General features: G+C 51.8%; 2 protein-coding genes across 8 annotated transcripts in view; one reads left to right on the forward strand and one right to left on the reverse strand.

Moving 5' to 3' along the window:
* Window positions 1-17,533, reverse strand: part of DOHH (deoxyhypusine hydroxylase) — a 98,260-nt gene that overhangs the window by 8,409 nt on the left and 72,318 nt on the right. The window contains exon 1 of one of the 5 annotated variants that reach the window (XM_068535047.1): window positions 906-966. The exons of 1 other annotated variant lie outside the window; for it this stretch is intronic. The gene's annotated coding sequence lies outside the window, so the exon portion shown is untranslated. Of the gene's footprint in view, window positions 1-712; window positions 824-905; window positions 967-17,533 lie in introns of those variants that run through there. 3 more of the 5 variants (XM_068535045.1, XM_068535044.1, XM_068535046.1) reach the window with 3 other exon arrangements.
* The window catches only part of FZR1 (fizzy and cell division cycle 20 related 1), a 30,186-nt gene continuing 19,998 nt past the window's right edge, over window positions 7,346-17,533 (forward strand). The window contains exon 1 of one of the 3 annotated variants that reach the window (XM_068537298.1): window positions 7,346-7,493. The gene's annotated coding sequence lies outside the window, so the exon portion shown is untranslated. Of the gene's footprint in view, window positions 7,494-13,608; window positions 13,779-17,533 lie in introns of those variants that run through there. The other 2 variants (XM_068537297.1, XM_068537299.1) reach the window with 2 other exon arrangements.

The raw sequence follows: 17,533 nt of genomic DNA on the forward strand, positions 1-17,533 counted from the left end.
CCTCTATACGGAGGAAGCCAAGTAAGGGGGTACACCTGGAAGCCTGCTACTCATATTTTAGGCCCATTTTTCAGTGGGAAGGGGGACAGGGGTATGGACATGGGGTTGAGGGGATCAGCCCCCAACCAAGGCAGAATCTGGGAATCCGCTCACCCCTGCGAAGGTGTGTCTTAGAGACAGACACGTAGAATTAGCAAGGGATGGAGTAAGAGACGTTCTGGATACTGGAAATCCGCCCCCTTGAGAATTCTCTAAACCAAGAATTCCTAACAAAAAGATCTCCGATAACTAGACGCGCCCCTCAGAGAGGGGTCGCCCCGACACGGCATACCTCGGGGCTGCTCGCAGGATCCCCCAGCGACAACCAGCTCCCCAAATCTCCTTGGAAGAGACTCCCAGGAACTGGGTGTCTCTAGCTCTGTTTATATGGATCCCCCAGTACTGGATCCCTCACAGGTTGGTTCTCCCAGAACCCCAATAAAGGGGTTGCCCAACATGGGACCCCCGCCCCACGTGCTGACTCTTTAGTGAAGAGATTCCCGGGGGCAGAGTCTCCAGTATTCGTGGGGAAGAGCTCGCCGGGACCTGTCAGAAGAAAGCCCTTCGACACTCCCAGCCAAAGAATCCCAGAGCCGGGACCCACAACGAGGCGTCCTCCACGTTCCCCCCGCCGCCGAAACGCCCCAGCGAGCTCCCGGATCAGAGGACCTACCGGACCTGCCCGCTCCCGCCGCTACCACCACCCGCAACGCACCTAAAGCGCTTTGGGGGCCGCCATCCTGACGCCCACGTGACAGGGCCGGACGGTACCAACGCAGCACCGAGGGGGAAATCTAGTCAAAGACTCCGCAGCGTGAGGAGGCCCGGAAGCGCGAGTTAGCACCGGTGCCATAGCTCACACTCACATATCAGGCGGAGTCTAAGGGCATTTCTCAGGGAAAGGGAAGGGCAACTTCCATCCTTTCCCTGCAAGAGATTTTCTCCGGCCTCCCCAGCCAGTACGACGAGTGGAAATGGTTTGTGCCGATTCAGCCCGGAGGTGGGGCCGGCTAGCGATAGAGCATGCGTAGTGTCCCTGGGGGCGCGGCCAAGTTTCAGGGGCGCGGCCAATGGAGTCGTGTGGCTAGACGCGAGATTGGGAGGGATGAAAAAAAGGACTTGACCCAGTCGTTCGTTTATTCATTCATTTAACAAATAGTTTATGGGCGCTGAGGACAAGACGGCCTGCAGCCCTTACCCTTATCAACCTCACAGTCTGGTTGTCTGAAGGACACAAACAGTAATAGGATAAGTAAAAATACATATTAGGTGGTGACAGGCTAAGGAGGAAAAAAATAGTCACGTTGGTGCGTGTATGGGGTGGGCAGTTTTAGGAAGGACTTGGCTTTACTCTGACAAAATGAGAAACCACTGGAGTGTCGTAATCAGGGAAATGGCATGCTCTGACTGTTAACAGGATCATTCAGGCTGGTGAGTAGAACACAGGAGGGACGGTGAAGGGAGAGAGAAGTATTCAGATTCTGGATTAATTCTGAAGGTGGAGCAAACAGGATTTGTGGCTGGATTGGATATGGCATTTGGAAGACCGAGTTCTGTTAAGGCTGAGTACAAGGTTTTTGACACGTAGGAAGGATGGAGCAACCATGAACCATTAGCCTCCCCATCCTAGACATCCAGGGTCCTGTTAACTCTACCTCTGAAATAGAGTCGTAATTCAGGCACTTTGCTCATCTACCGCCCCCATGAAGGTCCAAGCCACCACTGGCTGCCACCAGCCAGAAAAAAGAGAGCTTGTAAGCGATTGTGTCAAAAGAATATAGCGGTGCCTCCAAAAGTTAAACATAGAACTACCATATGATCCAGCAATTCCACTCCTAGTTACACCCAAGAGAAATGAAAGCAGGGACTCAGATAACTGTACATCCATGTTCATCAAAGCATTATTCACAGTGGCCTCAGGCCCTGGTAACCTCTATTATATTTTCTGTCTCTGATTTTGACTACTCTAGGAAGCTTAGAAAGTGGGATCGAACAATATTTGTCCTTTTGTGTCTGGCTTATTTTACTGAGCATAGTTACCCTCAGGGTTCATCCACGCTGTAGCGTGAATCACAATTTCCTTCCTTTTTAATTTCCTTCCTATTGCATGCATGGACCACATTTTGTTTATCTGTTCATCCATCAATGGACATTTGGATTGTCTCCACCTTTTGGCTATTTTAAATAATGCTGCTCTGAACATTGGTGTACAAGTACCTCTTTGATTCCCTATTTTCAAATCTTTTGGGCATATACCCAGGAGTGGAATTTCTGGATCATATGGTAGTTCTATGTTTCACTTTTTGAGGAACTGCTGAACTTTGTCCACAGCCGCTGCACCACTTTACATTCTCAGCAGCAACATTCAAGGATTCCAATTCCTCCACATTGTCACCAGCACTTGTTATTTTCTGTTTTGATAGTAGCCATCCTAATGGATGTGAAGTGTGTGACTTATTTGGAGATGCATAAAAAGTGAGATATATTGATGGATGGATAAAAGGATGGATAAATACATAATAGGGCAAATATAGTAAAATGTTCATTGGAGAAAGTGGACGGTGGGCATATGACAGTGCACTGTAAAATTCTTTCAACTTTTCTGTACATCTGAAAGTTTCCTCAATAAACTGTTGGAAAAATAGGTGGCAGGGAAAAGGAGAGCTACTTCTATTCTCAGTGTTTAAACATTTCAAAGTTAAACATTTGACAAGTGTCTTAACTTTTAAATGTGGAACCTTTGAGTCTGCAAATCCATTTTGAGGAATTTCGCTGACGCTAGTGTAAAGAAAAGTGAAAAAAGAAGTATTCATTGTCACATTATTTAAAATGGCAAAAAAGGGCTTCCCTGGTGGCTCAGTGGTTAAGAATCTGCCTGCCAATGCAGGGGACATGGGTTTGAGACCTACAAAAGGATGGGAAGATCTACCCACGTTGAATGAAAACTGGCCCAAGATGTACTTCCAAAAAGTGAAGAGAGCAAGGCACAGCATCAATGATGTGATCTCATTTACATAAATGGATTTAGAGATGTAAATTACATATGGGTAAAATTTTTGAAAAATGGCCAACAATTTACCCAGAGTACTTACTTTAAATCTTATACCTCCCTGTGCTGCTTGAATTTTTTTTTACTGTACTATTTTATTTTGACATTTGTTAGGGATGTGACAGCAGCCCCTTCAGGGGCCTTCACAAGGTGGTCACTTTGATCAGGGGACAGAATTCGCCTGGCTACTCAGGGTCCTGTTCTCAGCCATCTCCTGCTTTCTGGGTCAGGCAGGAAGCATAAGGGGGTGAATCAAACATAACGGGGGCCTGGGGCACCCAGGCTCCTTCTATGGGTGGCTGCCACCCCTCTCCAGCCAGTCATTGCCCTTTGTGGCCGGATGTTCCTTTTTTTTTTTTTAATTTTAAATCTTTATTTATTTTTTGGTCGCACCGCGTGGCATGTGGGATCCTAGTTCCCTGACCAGGGATTGAACCCGAGCTCCCTGCATTGCGAGCATGGAGTCCCAACCACTGGACCACCAGGGAAGTTCCCTAGATGTTCCATTTTTAAGGGAAGCCAGGCAGCAATTGATTTTACATGCGATCTCTCCTTTAAAACATGAGGGCGATTAATGAAAAACATCAACATGCCACGCACAGCAAATAAGTCACTTTGATAGGCCAACTGCTGGTTTAAACATTCAGTTATTCATTTTGCAAATATTTATTATCTGCTGTGTGGCAGGCGCTGTCCTGGGACAGAGGGCAGAAAACGAACAGACCGTCTCTGGCCTCATGGAGCCGACATCCCGATTATTGTTACTTTTCTTTTCTTTTTTTAAATTTTATTGGGGTATAGTTGGTTTACAATGTTAGTTTCAGGTGTTCAGCATAGAGGTTCAGTTATACATATACCTATTTCCATTCTTTTTTAGGTTCTTTTCTCATATAGGTTATCACAGAATATTGAGTAGAGGGACTTACCTGGTGGTCCAGTGGTTAAGACTCCACACTCCCAATGCAGGGGGCCCGGGTTCGACCCCTGGTCAGGGAATAGATCCCGCATGCCGCAACTAAAGATCCCACGTGCCATAACTAAGACCTGGCACAGCCTAAATAAATAAATAATAAAATAAATTTTTTTTTTGAAGTATATTGAGTAGAGTTCCCTGTGCTCTACAGTAGGTCCTTGATGGCTATCTAGCTTATACATAGTAGTGTGTTACTTTTCTATTGTCTTTCTGTGTGTTGGAAAGCTGACGCAGAGAACTGGCTTTACAGTCGACCTGCCTGGCTCACAGGGCCGCCATCTGGACCACGTTTGGTGGCTCACACTAATGTCCACACAGGACTACCCTGGGCGCTGTGTTGACTCTGGAAGGCTTTGGGGCAGCGTGCCAGGTGTGATCGGGCCCAATGATGCTCTGGGAGTGAGTGGAGATAGACCCAGGGGTGCAGGAAGCAGATATGGGAGGCCACACCCAAAAGCCGGGCCTGTGTATGTCCGAGAACTTGGAATCTTGAACCTGCAGATCTATTGACAATAGATCTAAAGCCAATCTATTGACACTAGGTTGTGGTATAGAAAGTGCAGCGTTTATTGCAGGGTCAAGCAAGGAGTCCAGGTAGCTAGTACTTAAGAGACCCAAACTCCCCAAAGCCTTTCAGGGAAAGGTGTTTTTGTTTTGTTTTGGTTTTTGTTTGTTTGTTTGTTTGTTTTGTTTTGCTTTTTAATTGAAGTATAGTTGATTTACAATCTTGTGCCAATCTCTGCTGTATAGCAAAGTGGCTCAGTTATACACATATATACATTTTTTATATTCGTTTCCATTATGGTTTATCACAGGATATTGAATATAGTTCCCTGTGCTATACATTAGGACCTTGATGTTTATCCATTATAAATGTAATAGTTTGTTTTTACCAGCCCCAAACTCCCAGTCCATCACTCTCCTTCCCCCCCCCCCCCACAAATCTGTTTTCTATGTCTATGAGTCAGTTTCTGTTTTGTAGATAGGTTCATTTGTGCCATATTTTAGATTCCACATATAAGTGATATCATATGGTATTTGTCTTTCTCTTTCTGACTTACTTCACTTGGTATGAGAATCTCTAGTTGCAACCATGTTGCTGCAAATGGCATTATTTCATTCTTTTTTTACGGCTGGGTAGTATTCCATTGTATGTCTGTACCACATCTTCTTTATCCATTCAGCTGTTGATGGGTTGTTATAAACAAAAAGTCCATTGGAGAAAAACTGGGGGTTCAGACTGTAGTTTAAGTTGTTTCCACGTTTTGGCTATTGTGAACAGTGTTGCTATGAACATAGGAGTGCATGTATCTTTTTGAATTATAGTTTTGTCCAGGTATATCCCCAGGAGTGGGATTGCTGGATAACATGGTAATTCTATTTTTAGTTTTCTGAGGAACCTCCATACTGTTTTCCATAGGAGCTGTACCAACTTACATTCCCACCAACTGTGTAGGAGGGAAAGGTTTTTAAAGACAGGGTAAGGGAGAGGGTTTGTGCGGTGTGTGATCAGCTCATGGACATTCTTCTGATTGGTTGATGGTGAGGTAACTGGGAGTCAACATCATCAGCCTTCTGATTCCAACCGGTCTGGGGTCTATGTGCTTGTGGGCATCATGCAGTTAACTTCTTCCACCTGGTGGGGGTTTCAGTATCTGCAAAACAGCTCGAAGGACATGGCTCAGAATATCATCTGTAGCCCTTGAGGACGAACTAAAAGTCCTTGACTTTGTTTAATGGCTAAAATATTATTATTTTGTCTTGCTTGACTGTTTTCCTTCCTTTCTGCATTTTCTCACTTCTGATAAAATTTACTCTTTTGAACTTGGGGAAGGCCTAGAAGGCTAAAGTCCTTCTACAGACAAGAGGCAGGCAGAGACTTCCTTGGTGGTCCAGTGGTTAAGAATCCACCTTCCAATGCAGGGGACGTGGGTTCGATCCTTGGTCGGGGAACTAAGATCCCACATACCACGGGGCAACTAAGCCTTCATGCCACAACTAGAGAGCCCACGCACCACAACTAGAGAGAAGCCTGCACGCTGCAACTGGAGAAGCCCACGCACCGCATGCCGCAACTAAGATCCAACGCAGCCAAATAAATAAATATTTAAAAACAACAACAAAAAAGGAGGCAGGCGGAGGACATGGAGGTGGGGGTGGTGTGTCTGTTCCGGGAAGGCTCCATAGCGTCCTGCTCAGTTACAGTAGAAATTAAGAATGCCCCATTCTGGCTTCCTGACTCCACTTTTTTTTTTTTTTTTTTTGGCCGTGAGGCGCGTCTTGCAGGATCTTAGTTCCCCGACCAAGGATCAAACCCAGGCCACAGCAGTGAAAGCTCCGAGTCCTAACCACTGGACCTCCAGGGAACTCCCTGCTCCATTTTAAATGAGGTTTCTGTTTACTAATTTTCACACAGATCTCCAATTGTAGGAGTGGAATAGCTGGGCTATCCGGTAATTCTACATATAACTTTATGGGCAACAGCCAGTGTTCCCATAGTCGCTTCCCTATTTTACAATCCCACAGCAATGTATGAGGGTTCCACGTCTTTGTCAACACTTATTTTCCTGGGTTGGGGTGATGGGGTGTTTATTTTTATTATTATTTTTAAAATCACAGCCATCCAGAAGGCTAAAGTGGTAGCTCTGTGGTTTTGATTTGCATTTCTCCATGGACTAAAGGTGGTGACCATTTTCTCATGAATTGGCCATTATTTTCTTGGGAGAAATGTCCGTTTGGATCCTTTGCCCATTTTTTGAGCAGAGATTTTTATCTGTTTTGTTCCCTGCTTGGAGGGCCTGGAGGAGCACTCATAGGAACGCAATACGTGTTGTTGAATGAATGAGTGAATGTGTTTCAGTAGGCAGTGGGGTTTGCACGACTCTCACCTGCACCTGTTGTGGGTTTCACCTGCGCTTATCACGCGGTGTGACTACATCCTTGCGGTGTGCATCTGCCCAGGAGTACCTGTTTCTGCGACCGTCCCCTACTAAGAACGACACCCTAAACTGAGAGGAGCCACTCTCCCCAGATTCCCACGTAGCCGCCTCCGCGGGCCTCGGATCCTGTTCCCGCGCGGTTACCCTGGGCAACCCGTGGCGCCACGCTTCCTGTATTGATTCGAATCTCGGGCTACGTCACGTCCTCCAGCGACGCCTGAGGCGCGCAAGCGCAGCCGCACGCAGGGGGGACGGGGTCGGCACACGCAGCGCGCCGGCGCGGGGGCGTGGCCGGCCGCGGGAGCGCGCCCGGAGGAGGGCGCCGGACGGCGCGGAGTCGCGACCGACGCCATATTAAGGAGCGCGGAGCCCGGGATTCCGTCAGCGGCGACCGCGGCCGGACGCGGCGTAGCTTCGCTCAGCGGAGGTGGGCGCGGCGTGGCGCCGGGAGAGGCGGGGTCGGCGGAGTCAGCGGGCGACGGGAGCGAGCCAGGTGAGGCGGCCGAGGTCTGGGGACCCGCCACTTGGATCCGAGCGCGACCCCCGAGCCGGGCGGGCCTGCCCGGCCCCCGAAACCGAGCTGGCGGCCCGGCCCGCCGCCCCCAAGCTCAGGCCCCCTCCACCCCTCGGGCGCCGGCCAGACGCCGGCGCGCCGCCCCGCAAGCCGAGCTAGGCCCGGGTGACCTCAGCATCCCATCTCCCGCCCTAACCCCCACGTCCGAGCCTCCGCCTAGAGCAGGCCCTGCGTGACCTCCGCAAGCCAAGCCACCTGCAGCCCGCCACCTCCCCGCGCGGTCAGCGTCCCTATCCTTTTGTAATTAGCAGGTTGAGCTCCGATCGCTCCCCGCCCCAAACCGGGGGACTCCCCACTCCGTCCCCCAGAACGGCAGGCCCACGCCCTAATTGGCCATGGCAGCTACTAAACAACAGCTTAGAACCTTTTTAGGTTGGCAGGCTTCTGCCGAATTTGTATCCCTACTTATGGCCTGTTAATTAAGCCTCTTCATGACGCTCTCAGAGGACCAGAAGATCTCACTCTTAAATGGATCCCTGAAATGGAGGCAGCCTTTAAACAAATAAAGAAGACCCTAGTCATGCCCCGGCCCTAGGCTTACCAGACTTAAAAAAACTCTTCTCTCTCTTTGTTCATGAGAAAATGGGGGTAGCTCTGGGAGTGTTGACACAATCCTTGGGACCATCTTAATGCCCAGTGGCCTACCTATCTAAAACCCTAGAGTTGACACTTTAGGGATGGTCTCCCTGTCTAAGGGCATTAGCTGCTGCGGCACTACTAACAGAAGAAGCCTCCAAACCGACAACAGGACAACCGCTTACTGTTGACACTCCGCACCAGGTCATGGATGTCCTTAATTCCAAGGCATTCCGTTGAATTTCAGATAGTAGAATCCAAAAATGTCAAGCTGGGGCTTCCCTGGTGGCGCAGTGGTTAAGAATCCGCCTGCCATTGCAGGGGACACGGGTTCGAGCCCTGGTCTGGGAAGATCCCACATGCCATGGAGCAACTAAGCCCGTGCGCCACAACTACTGAGCCTGCACTCTAGAGCCCACGAGCCACAACTGTGGAGCCCGTGCTCCACAATTACTGAAGCCTGCGTGCCTAGAGCCCACGCTCCACAACAAGAGAAGCCACCGTAATGAGAAGCCCGCGCACCACAACGAAGAGTAGCCCCCGCTCACCACAACTAGAGAAAGCCCTCATGCAGCAACGAAGACCCAACGCAGCCAAAAATTTAAAAAAAAAAAAAAGAAAGAAAAAATCAAGCTTTATTCTTAGAGGGGTTAGAAATATCAGTCAAGCCTTGTACCACTCTAAACCATGCCACTCTCTTGCCCAGCCCAAATCCCAACACCCCTCTACTACATTCCTGTTTAGAAGTTGTTGATCATGCCTACAGTGCTAGGGCAGCTCTACAGGACACCCCTTTACCCAACCCAGACGCAGAATGGTGTACAGACAGCAGTCGTTTCATTTGAGAAGGTCGAAAGGTTTCGGGATATGCAATAGTCAGTTTAACAGAGGTGGTAAGAGTCAGGCCCACTCCATGGGGCAACTACCTCTGCCCAGAAAGCAGAGCTTATAGCACTAGCTAGAGCGCTCCAACTGGGAAAAGGACTACGAATTAACATTTACACAGACTCAGCATACGCCTTCCATGTAGTCCATGCTCATGCGGCCACTTGGAAGGAAAGGGCCTACTGACCACACATAACACCCCAATCAAACATGGACCAGAAATCCTGGACCTATTAGAGGCCATAAAATCCCCTAAGGAATTAGCTATCATCCACTGCAGGGCACACCAGAAGGACCTGCTGGACATAACCAAAGGAAATAATATAGCAGATAGGGAAGCCAAAGGGTCCCCCAAAACGTCCTACAGGTTCTCCTGATCCGAAGTTTAGACCCTTCACCACCACAGTACTCACCATCGGCACTTAAAGAGGGACAAAACCGTGGGTTCACTCTAACCCCTGAAGGGTAGCTACAGAGCCCAGACACCAAACTTCTTTTACTAGAAGCCTCCCAATGGAAGATTCTAAACCACCTTCAGCAGGCTACCCATTTAGGAGCCAAATCCCTCTTCAGACTGGTGGGGACAATATTCACAGGAAAAGGAATCCTCTCAACCCTCCAATCTATATCCCAGGCCTGTCCGGTCTGTCACCGGGCAAACCGAGAAGGGGCTATAAACACCCCCGCCGCTGTTCCATCCAATCCAAAGGCAGGGGAGCCAACCAGGAGAAGATTGGCAGATGTATTTCACCCACATGCCCCCTTGTAAAGGCTTCAGGTATTTCCTAGTCATGGTAGATACCTTCATGGGATGGGTAGAGGCCTTCCCTACTAAGACTGAGAGCATCCGAGGTTACCACTACCCTCGTGGAACATATCGTACCTCGGTTTGGAATGCCACGCTCATTACAATCGGATAATGGCCCTGCATTTATTTCAGGTATGACCCAAGGCATCAGCGAGGCCCTCCAAATCAGTTATTATCTTCATTTGGCGCCCTCAGGCATCAGGCAAGGTAGAAAGAGCCAATCAAGCCCTCAAGAAATATCTAAGTTAGCAATAGAGACACACCAGACATGGGTCACCCTTCTTGCTATTGCTCTCTTAAGAGTCCAGATCACTCCAAAGGCCAGGCCTTATGAAATCTGTGGAAGATCATTCTTAAGCACAGACCTCCTGGGCGATCCAGAGACTCACTATTTAGTACAGTATCTCCCAACGTTAGGATTGACTCTTAAGAATATCTGGGAATACCAGGACCAAAATAGTCCTAAGCCAGATCCCAATTTCTCAGAAACCGCTCCCCATTTACATCCAGGCGAGTGGGTATATGTTAAGAACCTTCCACAGGAATGGAGACCACTCGAAGCAGTGTGGACAGGACCATACAAAGCCCCGCTGGCCACCCCTACAGCTGCCAAAATACAAGGCTTTACTCTTTGGATCCATATGTCGTGACTAAAGGCAGCCCCTCCTCCAGAGGACAAGAATCCTCAATCCACCAGTGATTCACCAGATGCCTCCTATAGTTGCGAGCCTTTGGACAGCCTCCGCTTTCTCTTCAAAGGACAGGTGATGCCTCCCCAGCCCTCAAGCCTCGATAGCCTGATTTTTTAATCTTGTCACCCTCCTTTTCTTTTTCTGGGCTTTTTCCCTCCCATGGGTTATTCTATTCTACTCCTGTGGAACTGCCTCTTGGTATTTTTGTCTTAACTCAAATATCCCAAAGGTGGTATAACTCTAATTCCACCCACACCATCCGCTCCTAATTTAAATGTGCACTATGAGTCAACTCCTCAGTCTGACCTTTCCATCGTCTCCCTCCGATTGGCCTCGGATTTCTGCCTCAGCACTCTGCTTTTATTGCTCCTTGTTACAAGATATAAACCTCCAAAACCCCCATCTATTGAATCTAACCCCAACCCAACAACGACAGTACATGTATCAGTTAGCATGGGACAAAACCCTCCAAGGCGACTTTCAAGATTATACCCCGGACCAACTTTATCAATACTTAAACATAGCCTCCTAAAAACCGTTCTGACTCTTCTCCCTTTTTCCATTCCTGTGCATACATACAGTCGTCACCCATATTTACCACCAGTTCAGGAAGCCCTCAAACTCCTCAACCAGTCTTCACCGGGTTCATACAGAAACTGTTGGATGTGTACCACTGTCTCCCGTCAGTACGGCCTAAAGGCAATTCCCATTCCACCAGATGAATGGAACCAACTTGAATCCTATTTCATCATAGGAATCCCTATGATTCCCCAACTTGAATCCCCCTCATATTTCGATAGACCAGGATGGGCCGTCAATTCTAGAGTAAAACCTACAGTGGACCATATACTTCTCAACCACATACATCAGAGGCCTCACTATAACTTTCAAGGGCCCATATTCTCCTCAGTCTCTATGGCACAACCGGCTCCTCTATATGTATCCTCTCTCTCTCGACCAGGGCCCCCTGTAGGTAAATTCCTCAATATTTCCCAGGCCTGTAATCATACGTTCACCCTTTCCTGTACCCAAACATGGGTTTCCCTCGTAACTGACGACAAAACAAACTATCCCCATACTTACTATTTTGATTCCCCTTTCTACAGCATTTACTTCCCAAAACCTCCCAATGTTACCACCAATTGGACACAGGCTAGCTATTTTGGGACCTCCATCTGCCCCACCCCATCCCCAAGTTGTCCCTATCAGAACCACAATTTTTGATTCCAACCCTGTAATATTAAACAAGAAGACGACAGAAAACTCAAGACACCCGAGGACTATGACATAGGGTGGAACCCTACTATTCTTTTAACTGGACTTATAACTTTTCCCATTCCTCAAAGATTGCTTGCCTCTCCCCTTTAGCTGGAATGACTTTAGCTACCACCTGTGGGGGCATAGAACATTCCCGTACTCATTTAGGGAAACCCTACTTCAACATCACTTTAGCAATCAATGCTTTTTTTAAAATTTATTTATTTTTATTTATTTTTGGCTGTGTTGGGTCTTCGTTTCTGTGCGAGGGCTTTCTCTAGTTGCGGCGAGTGGGGACCGCTCTTCATTGCGGTGCGCGGGCCTCTCACTATCGTGGCCTCTCTTGTTGCGGAGCACAGGCTCCAGACGCGCAGGCTCAGTAATTGTGGCTCACGGGCCCAGCTGCTCCGCGGCATGTGGGATCTTCCCAGACCAGGGCTTGAACCCGTGTCCCCTGCATTGGCAGGCAGATTCTCAACCACTGTGCCACCAGGGAAGCCCCCAACATCACTTTAGACATCTGCTTAGACCATACAAGTCAGCACCTATTTCCTTTGCTGATCCAATGTTTATTAATGCCTTCCAGCCAACTGAATGGGGACCTGTACCCTTGCATACATTATTCCTAACCTTACCCTTATCAGTGACCGTATCCTGCTTTCCTTATACTCTCAATCACATAAACAAAAGCAGGCAGCCCTCACTGTAATACCAGTCCTAGGGATTATCATTGGGATAGGAACAGGCTCAGCTGGATTTTAAACTCTATTTTCACTGCCCCACAGCTCTCTCGAACTCACACAACAGATTGTCAACCTAGCAGCGCAAATTAACACTCTACAAGAACAAATAAATTCTCCAGCAGGAGTGGTTGTACAGAATAGGAGAGCTGTAGCCTTACTGCTATCCAAGGTGGGACAGGTGCAATGTTAAAGGAGGATTGCTGTTTTATTTGCTTATTTAAAGAGAGGGAGAAATGTGGTGCTCCAAGGACAAAGAAAAGATAAACTCAGAAGGCCAACATCGCCGGAACAGAGAGTTACGGGACTCATCACTCTGTCACGTAGCAACCATTACGTCTTTGAGCCCTCCCAGCCATTCTGCCCTGCTCCTTTCACGTCCCATATAAGGAAGGGTATTTGTCCTGTTCTTCCCCCACTCTGCACACTGGAAGTATGCATACTCTACCCAATCAGCAGATGACTCGCAAGTTCCTTTGTTCCCTGGCTATAAAAACAGACAAGTAACCCATGCTCGGGGTCAGCTCTCCCTATCAGAAAGTCAGCCCGCTGTTCTGGCAGCGACCCTTCAATAAATTCTTTTTTACATTCTGCCTTGTGTCTGGAAATTCTTTTCCAACCCGTTGAATGAGTGAATGTGTTTCAGTAGGCAGTGGGGTTTGCACGACCCTCACATGCACCTGTTGTGGGTCTCACCTGCGCTTATCACGCGGTGTGACACCGTCACTGCGGTGTGGGTCTGCCCAGGGGTACCTGTTTCTGCGACCGTCCCCTGCTAAGAACAACGCTCTAAACTGAGAGGAGTCACTCCCCCGGATTCCCACGTAGCCGCCTTCGCGGGCCGCGGATCCTGTGCCCGCGCGGTTGCCCTGGGCAACCCGTGGCGCCACGCTTACTGTATTGATTCGAATCGCGGGCTACGTCACGTCCTCCCGAGATGCCCGCGGCGAGCAGGCACACCCGCGCGGAGTGGGCGGGGCGGGACGCGGACCCGAGGCCCCGGCGCGCGGGGGCGGGGCGGCGGCACGCAGCGCGGGGGCGGGGCCGGCCGCGGGAGCGCGCCCGGAGGAGGGCGCCGGAGGGCGCGGAGCCGCGACCGACGCCATATTAAGGAGCGGGGAGCCCGGGATTCCGTCAGCGGCTGCCGCGGCCGGACGCGGCGTAGCTGCGCTCAGCGGAGGCGGGCGCGGCGTGGCGCCGGGAGAGGCGGGGCCGGCGGAGCCAGCGGGCGACGGGAGCGAGCCAGGTGAGGCGGCCGAGGTCTGGGGACCCGCCCCCTGGACCCGAGCGCGACCCCCGAGTCGGGCGGGCTTGGCAGCGGCGTGGGCCTGCCCGGCCCCCGAAACCGAGCTGGCGGCCCGGCCCGCCGCCCCAAGCTCAGGCCCCCCTCCACCCCTCGGGAGCCGGCCAGACGCCGGCGCGCCGCCCCGCAAGCCGAGCTAGGCCCAGGTGACCTCAGCATCCCATCTCCCGTCCTAACCCCCACGTCCGAGCCTCCGCCTAGAGCAGGCCCTGCGTGACCTCCGCAAGCCGAGACACCTGCGGCCCGCCACCTCCCCGCGCGGTCAGCGTCCCTATCCTTTTGTAATTAGCAGGTTGAGCTCTGACCGCTCCCCGCCCCAAACCGGGGGACTCCCCACTCCGTCCCCCAGAACGGCAGGCCCACGCCCTAATTTGTGCTCTTCATCATTGGCCTGTCAACCCCGGGTCTCCCAAGTTCACACCATCCAGCTGGGGCCTGCCCAAATTGAAACTGCCCCCCCCGCCAACCCCGCCCTGAGCTGTCACAACTCCCCCAGGCTCGGACCAGCCCCCGCCCCCCGCCCGGATAAAATACAATCTGAGGCTCGTGGACCCTGGAACAGCCAGGCTGAGGTGCGGAGACCCTGCCCGAATGGGCTCCCCATTGTGCTCACCGCGCCCCTCTCTGCTCCTGGCACACGGAAGCAGTTAGGCGACGAGTTTTGAATACATAAGTGCCCCACTGGCTCCCAGCCCGTCTGGTTTCTGCTCCCCGCACCCTTACGGCTTGACCCATTCTGGGCATGACCCACCCAGAATCCAGCGCTCCCATCTCGCCACTGACCTCCCCAAAATCTGACACCGCCTGGTGGTGCCCAACTGCCCTCCAATCCGGGACCATTCTGGGTCTTCCAACAAGCACCAGCCCGGCCACCCCGGATCCCGCAAGTGTGGCACAGTCACGCCATCACAGCCGTTTTCCCCTGCTAAAAACTGACCCCCGCCTCCCATTGGTCCTGCACTGTCCAGACCTGCCCCCAATTCAAAGCCTGAGTCCCACTGTTGTGCAGCTGTCCAGCCTAAACCCGTTTGGTTTTTCCCTGTTCTCTTTCCCCTCAAGTCATCCCTTGGTTCAAGGTGCCTCTCAGACTGGGAACTAGATCCCCCCACCCCCAGTCCGCTAAGCGATGACCTCATGCCTCTAGCTGGTGAGGCTGCAGCCCACTCTCCTCGCCCCCCGCACCCCAGTCCCCGCCACTTCTTAGCATACTTGGAACAAGGACAGTTTATCTAAAGAAAAACCGTCCACCCAGACCTCATGCAGCCAGCGCCTGCCAGATCCACCTTCCAGATCGGGGCCAGGTGGGAATGCCTTTGAAATGAAGAAGGTTGGTTGGTCCCTCCTGGAGGTGGGGACGGACGGGATTTGCACTCTTGGAAGCTGATGAGATCCTGGGTGGGAGGAGGCAGTGTGCGGTCCTCAGAGTGGGTACACGTTGTCCCCCTGGCCCATTTATGGGCAGAGTGTCTCGTGGGCCGTCGTGACTGTTGATGTCGAGGGCCCCTTCTGTTTCGGCCACGCTGAGCCGGCTTTTCTTCTGAACCTGAGAGTGGAAGCAGGTGTGCTGGCTGCCCAGCGGTGCTTTGCATAGCGAGTGAGGTTGGATTGCTCCAAGAGGGTTGTGTTAAGGATGCAGGCTACTCCCCCTCCAAACGCCGGGGCTCTGGTCCTTGGACAGGTCTTGGTTCAGAGGACAGTTGCTTTGCTGTGGCTGGGGGCCACATCTCACGTGACTGTGCTGGCCAGCGTGCCACCGTGACCATTTCCCAGGACGGTCTCAGAATCTGTGCCCTGGCTGTCGCTATCTGTCTGGGGCTGGGCAAGGAGGACCCCGGAGCCTGATGAGTCTTCAGAAGCGGGTCTGCATCGATTTTCACACCAGGTCCTCTGTCTCCTGCCATTCGTAGTTTTGGGGGCCTCTGACTGGGGCAGGTTTTGTATACCCAGGACTTCTGAGTTTGGGGAGGCCCAGAGTGGGGTTGGTTGTGGGACCTTTCGCTCAGTGTTACTGAGACGGATGAGGATCCAAAGTCATTCAGTCTGGAGGGTCGATCCTGGGGACTTCCGGGTAGCATCAAGGGACTTGGTCTTTAAGGAAGCAGCCAACTTGCAGCACTCTTGTAATCCTTCTCTTCTAGAGCAGAGGCTCTCAACTGGGGACACTGGGTGATGGCTGGGGACATCTGTGGTTGTCACACTTGGGGGGGGGCCAGGGAGGCTGCTCCACACCCCGCAGCGCCCAGGACGCCCCCCACGGAGGATGATCTGGCCCTGAATGTCCGCAGTGCCGAGGGGGAGAGACCTTGGACTAGAGTCCCGACCAGGAGGCCTGTGAGTACAGGGACTCCATCCCCAGATCCTGCACAGGGCCCGGTGAGGCTGGGGCTGTAGAATGCTGGCTTGAGTGGGTGCGGGGGTCCTGGCCGGCCCTGGGGGTTGGCACCGGGAGCCGGTGGCCTGCAGAGCCGGGAAGGGAGTGTTTGGCTCCCCCTCTTCCGCCCCAAGAGCTCCCTGTGGTCCGACTTCTGCTCCCTCACAGGCCCCAGTGGCTTCTTGCTCGTCGGCTCCACTGACCACGGCCCTGCCCACCCCGCACTGGCCTCCCCCCGGCTTTGGCCGCTTCGGAGCCTGCCCGGTGCAGGCAGGGAGTGTTTAAGTCGGGGGACAGGCGCGCAACCGGAGCCCCCCGAACGTGGCACTGACAGTCTCGACGGGACGCTGGTCGCCTGACCGCCATGTCCTGTGTTCTTGGCGAGTGACTACTGTCTCCTGCCTCAGTGTCCTCAGGTGTGAATGGAAGGAGAGAACGTGCTGTGCACCTTCCCGGCCTTGCTTCCTTTAGTCATCTGACTACTGCGAGTCGTAAAAGAAAGTAGAACGTGGAACCCACTCGCCTGACTTCCTGTGCCTCCCCCTTCGTCCTTCACTCGCCCTCCTTTTATCATCTTATTTATTTTTGTTGGTAACAGCTTTCCTCAGATGTAATTGTTGTGTTCCACACTTCACTCATTTAAATTGTACAGTTGGGAGGTTTTCAGTGTATTTACAAGGTTGTGCAGCCATCGCCACCATCTAGTTTAGAGCGTCTCCATCAGCAGTCACTCCCCATCCCCTTCCCAGCCCCTGGCAACCACTAACCACTCTGTCTGGCTTTGCCTGTTCTGGGCGTTTCATATAAATGGAATCACACAGTATGTGGCCTTTCATATTTGGCTTTTCTCACTGAGCATCACATCTTTAAGGTTTGTTCACGTTGCAGCGTGTCCTCCCTTTTTTGTGGCTGGATAGTATTCCGTCGTATGGATGGGCCATATTGTGTTTGTCTGTCCACCAGTTGGGGGGCCCTTGGGCCGTTGGCCCCTTCTGCGTATTGCGAATAGAGCTGCTAGGAACAGCCGGGCACGGTTTCTTGTGGGGCGGCCCTCCTGTTTAATCGGGACTCAGATGCCTCTGCATGCGCTCCTCGGTGGCCTGCCCCTCGCCCTTAGCTTCCGGTCCTCATTTGCTGCTGATGCCCAGAGCTGGCTCCTGACTTCAGGCCCACGCGGCCAGCAGCCAGTCGATCCTCTCCTGGGTGTCCTGCGGTGCGTCCAGAAAAGGTTGCTCTTTCCACAGACCTGCCCGTCCCCCCTCCCCTGCTTCCCCCAGCCTCACCTGGGCCCCTCCTTTCCGTTCCCCCATCTTTTCAGGACCATCTG

The sequence above is a fragment of the Eschrichtius robustus genome, chromosome 2, assembly GCF_028021215.1.
Source record: "Eschrichtius robustus isolate mEscRob2 chromosome 2, mEscRob2.pri, whole genome shotgun sequence".
NCBI classification, from domain to species: Eukaryota; Metazoa; Chordata; class Mammalia; order Artiodactyla; family Eschrichtiidae; genus Eschrichtius; species Eschrichtius robustus.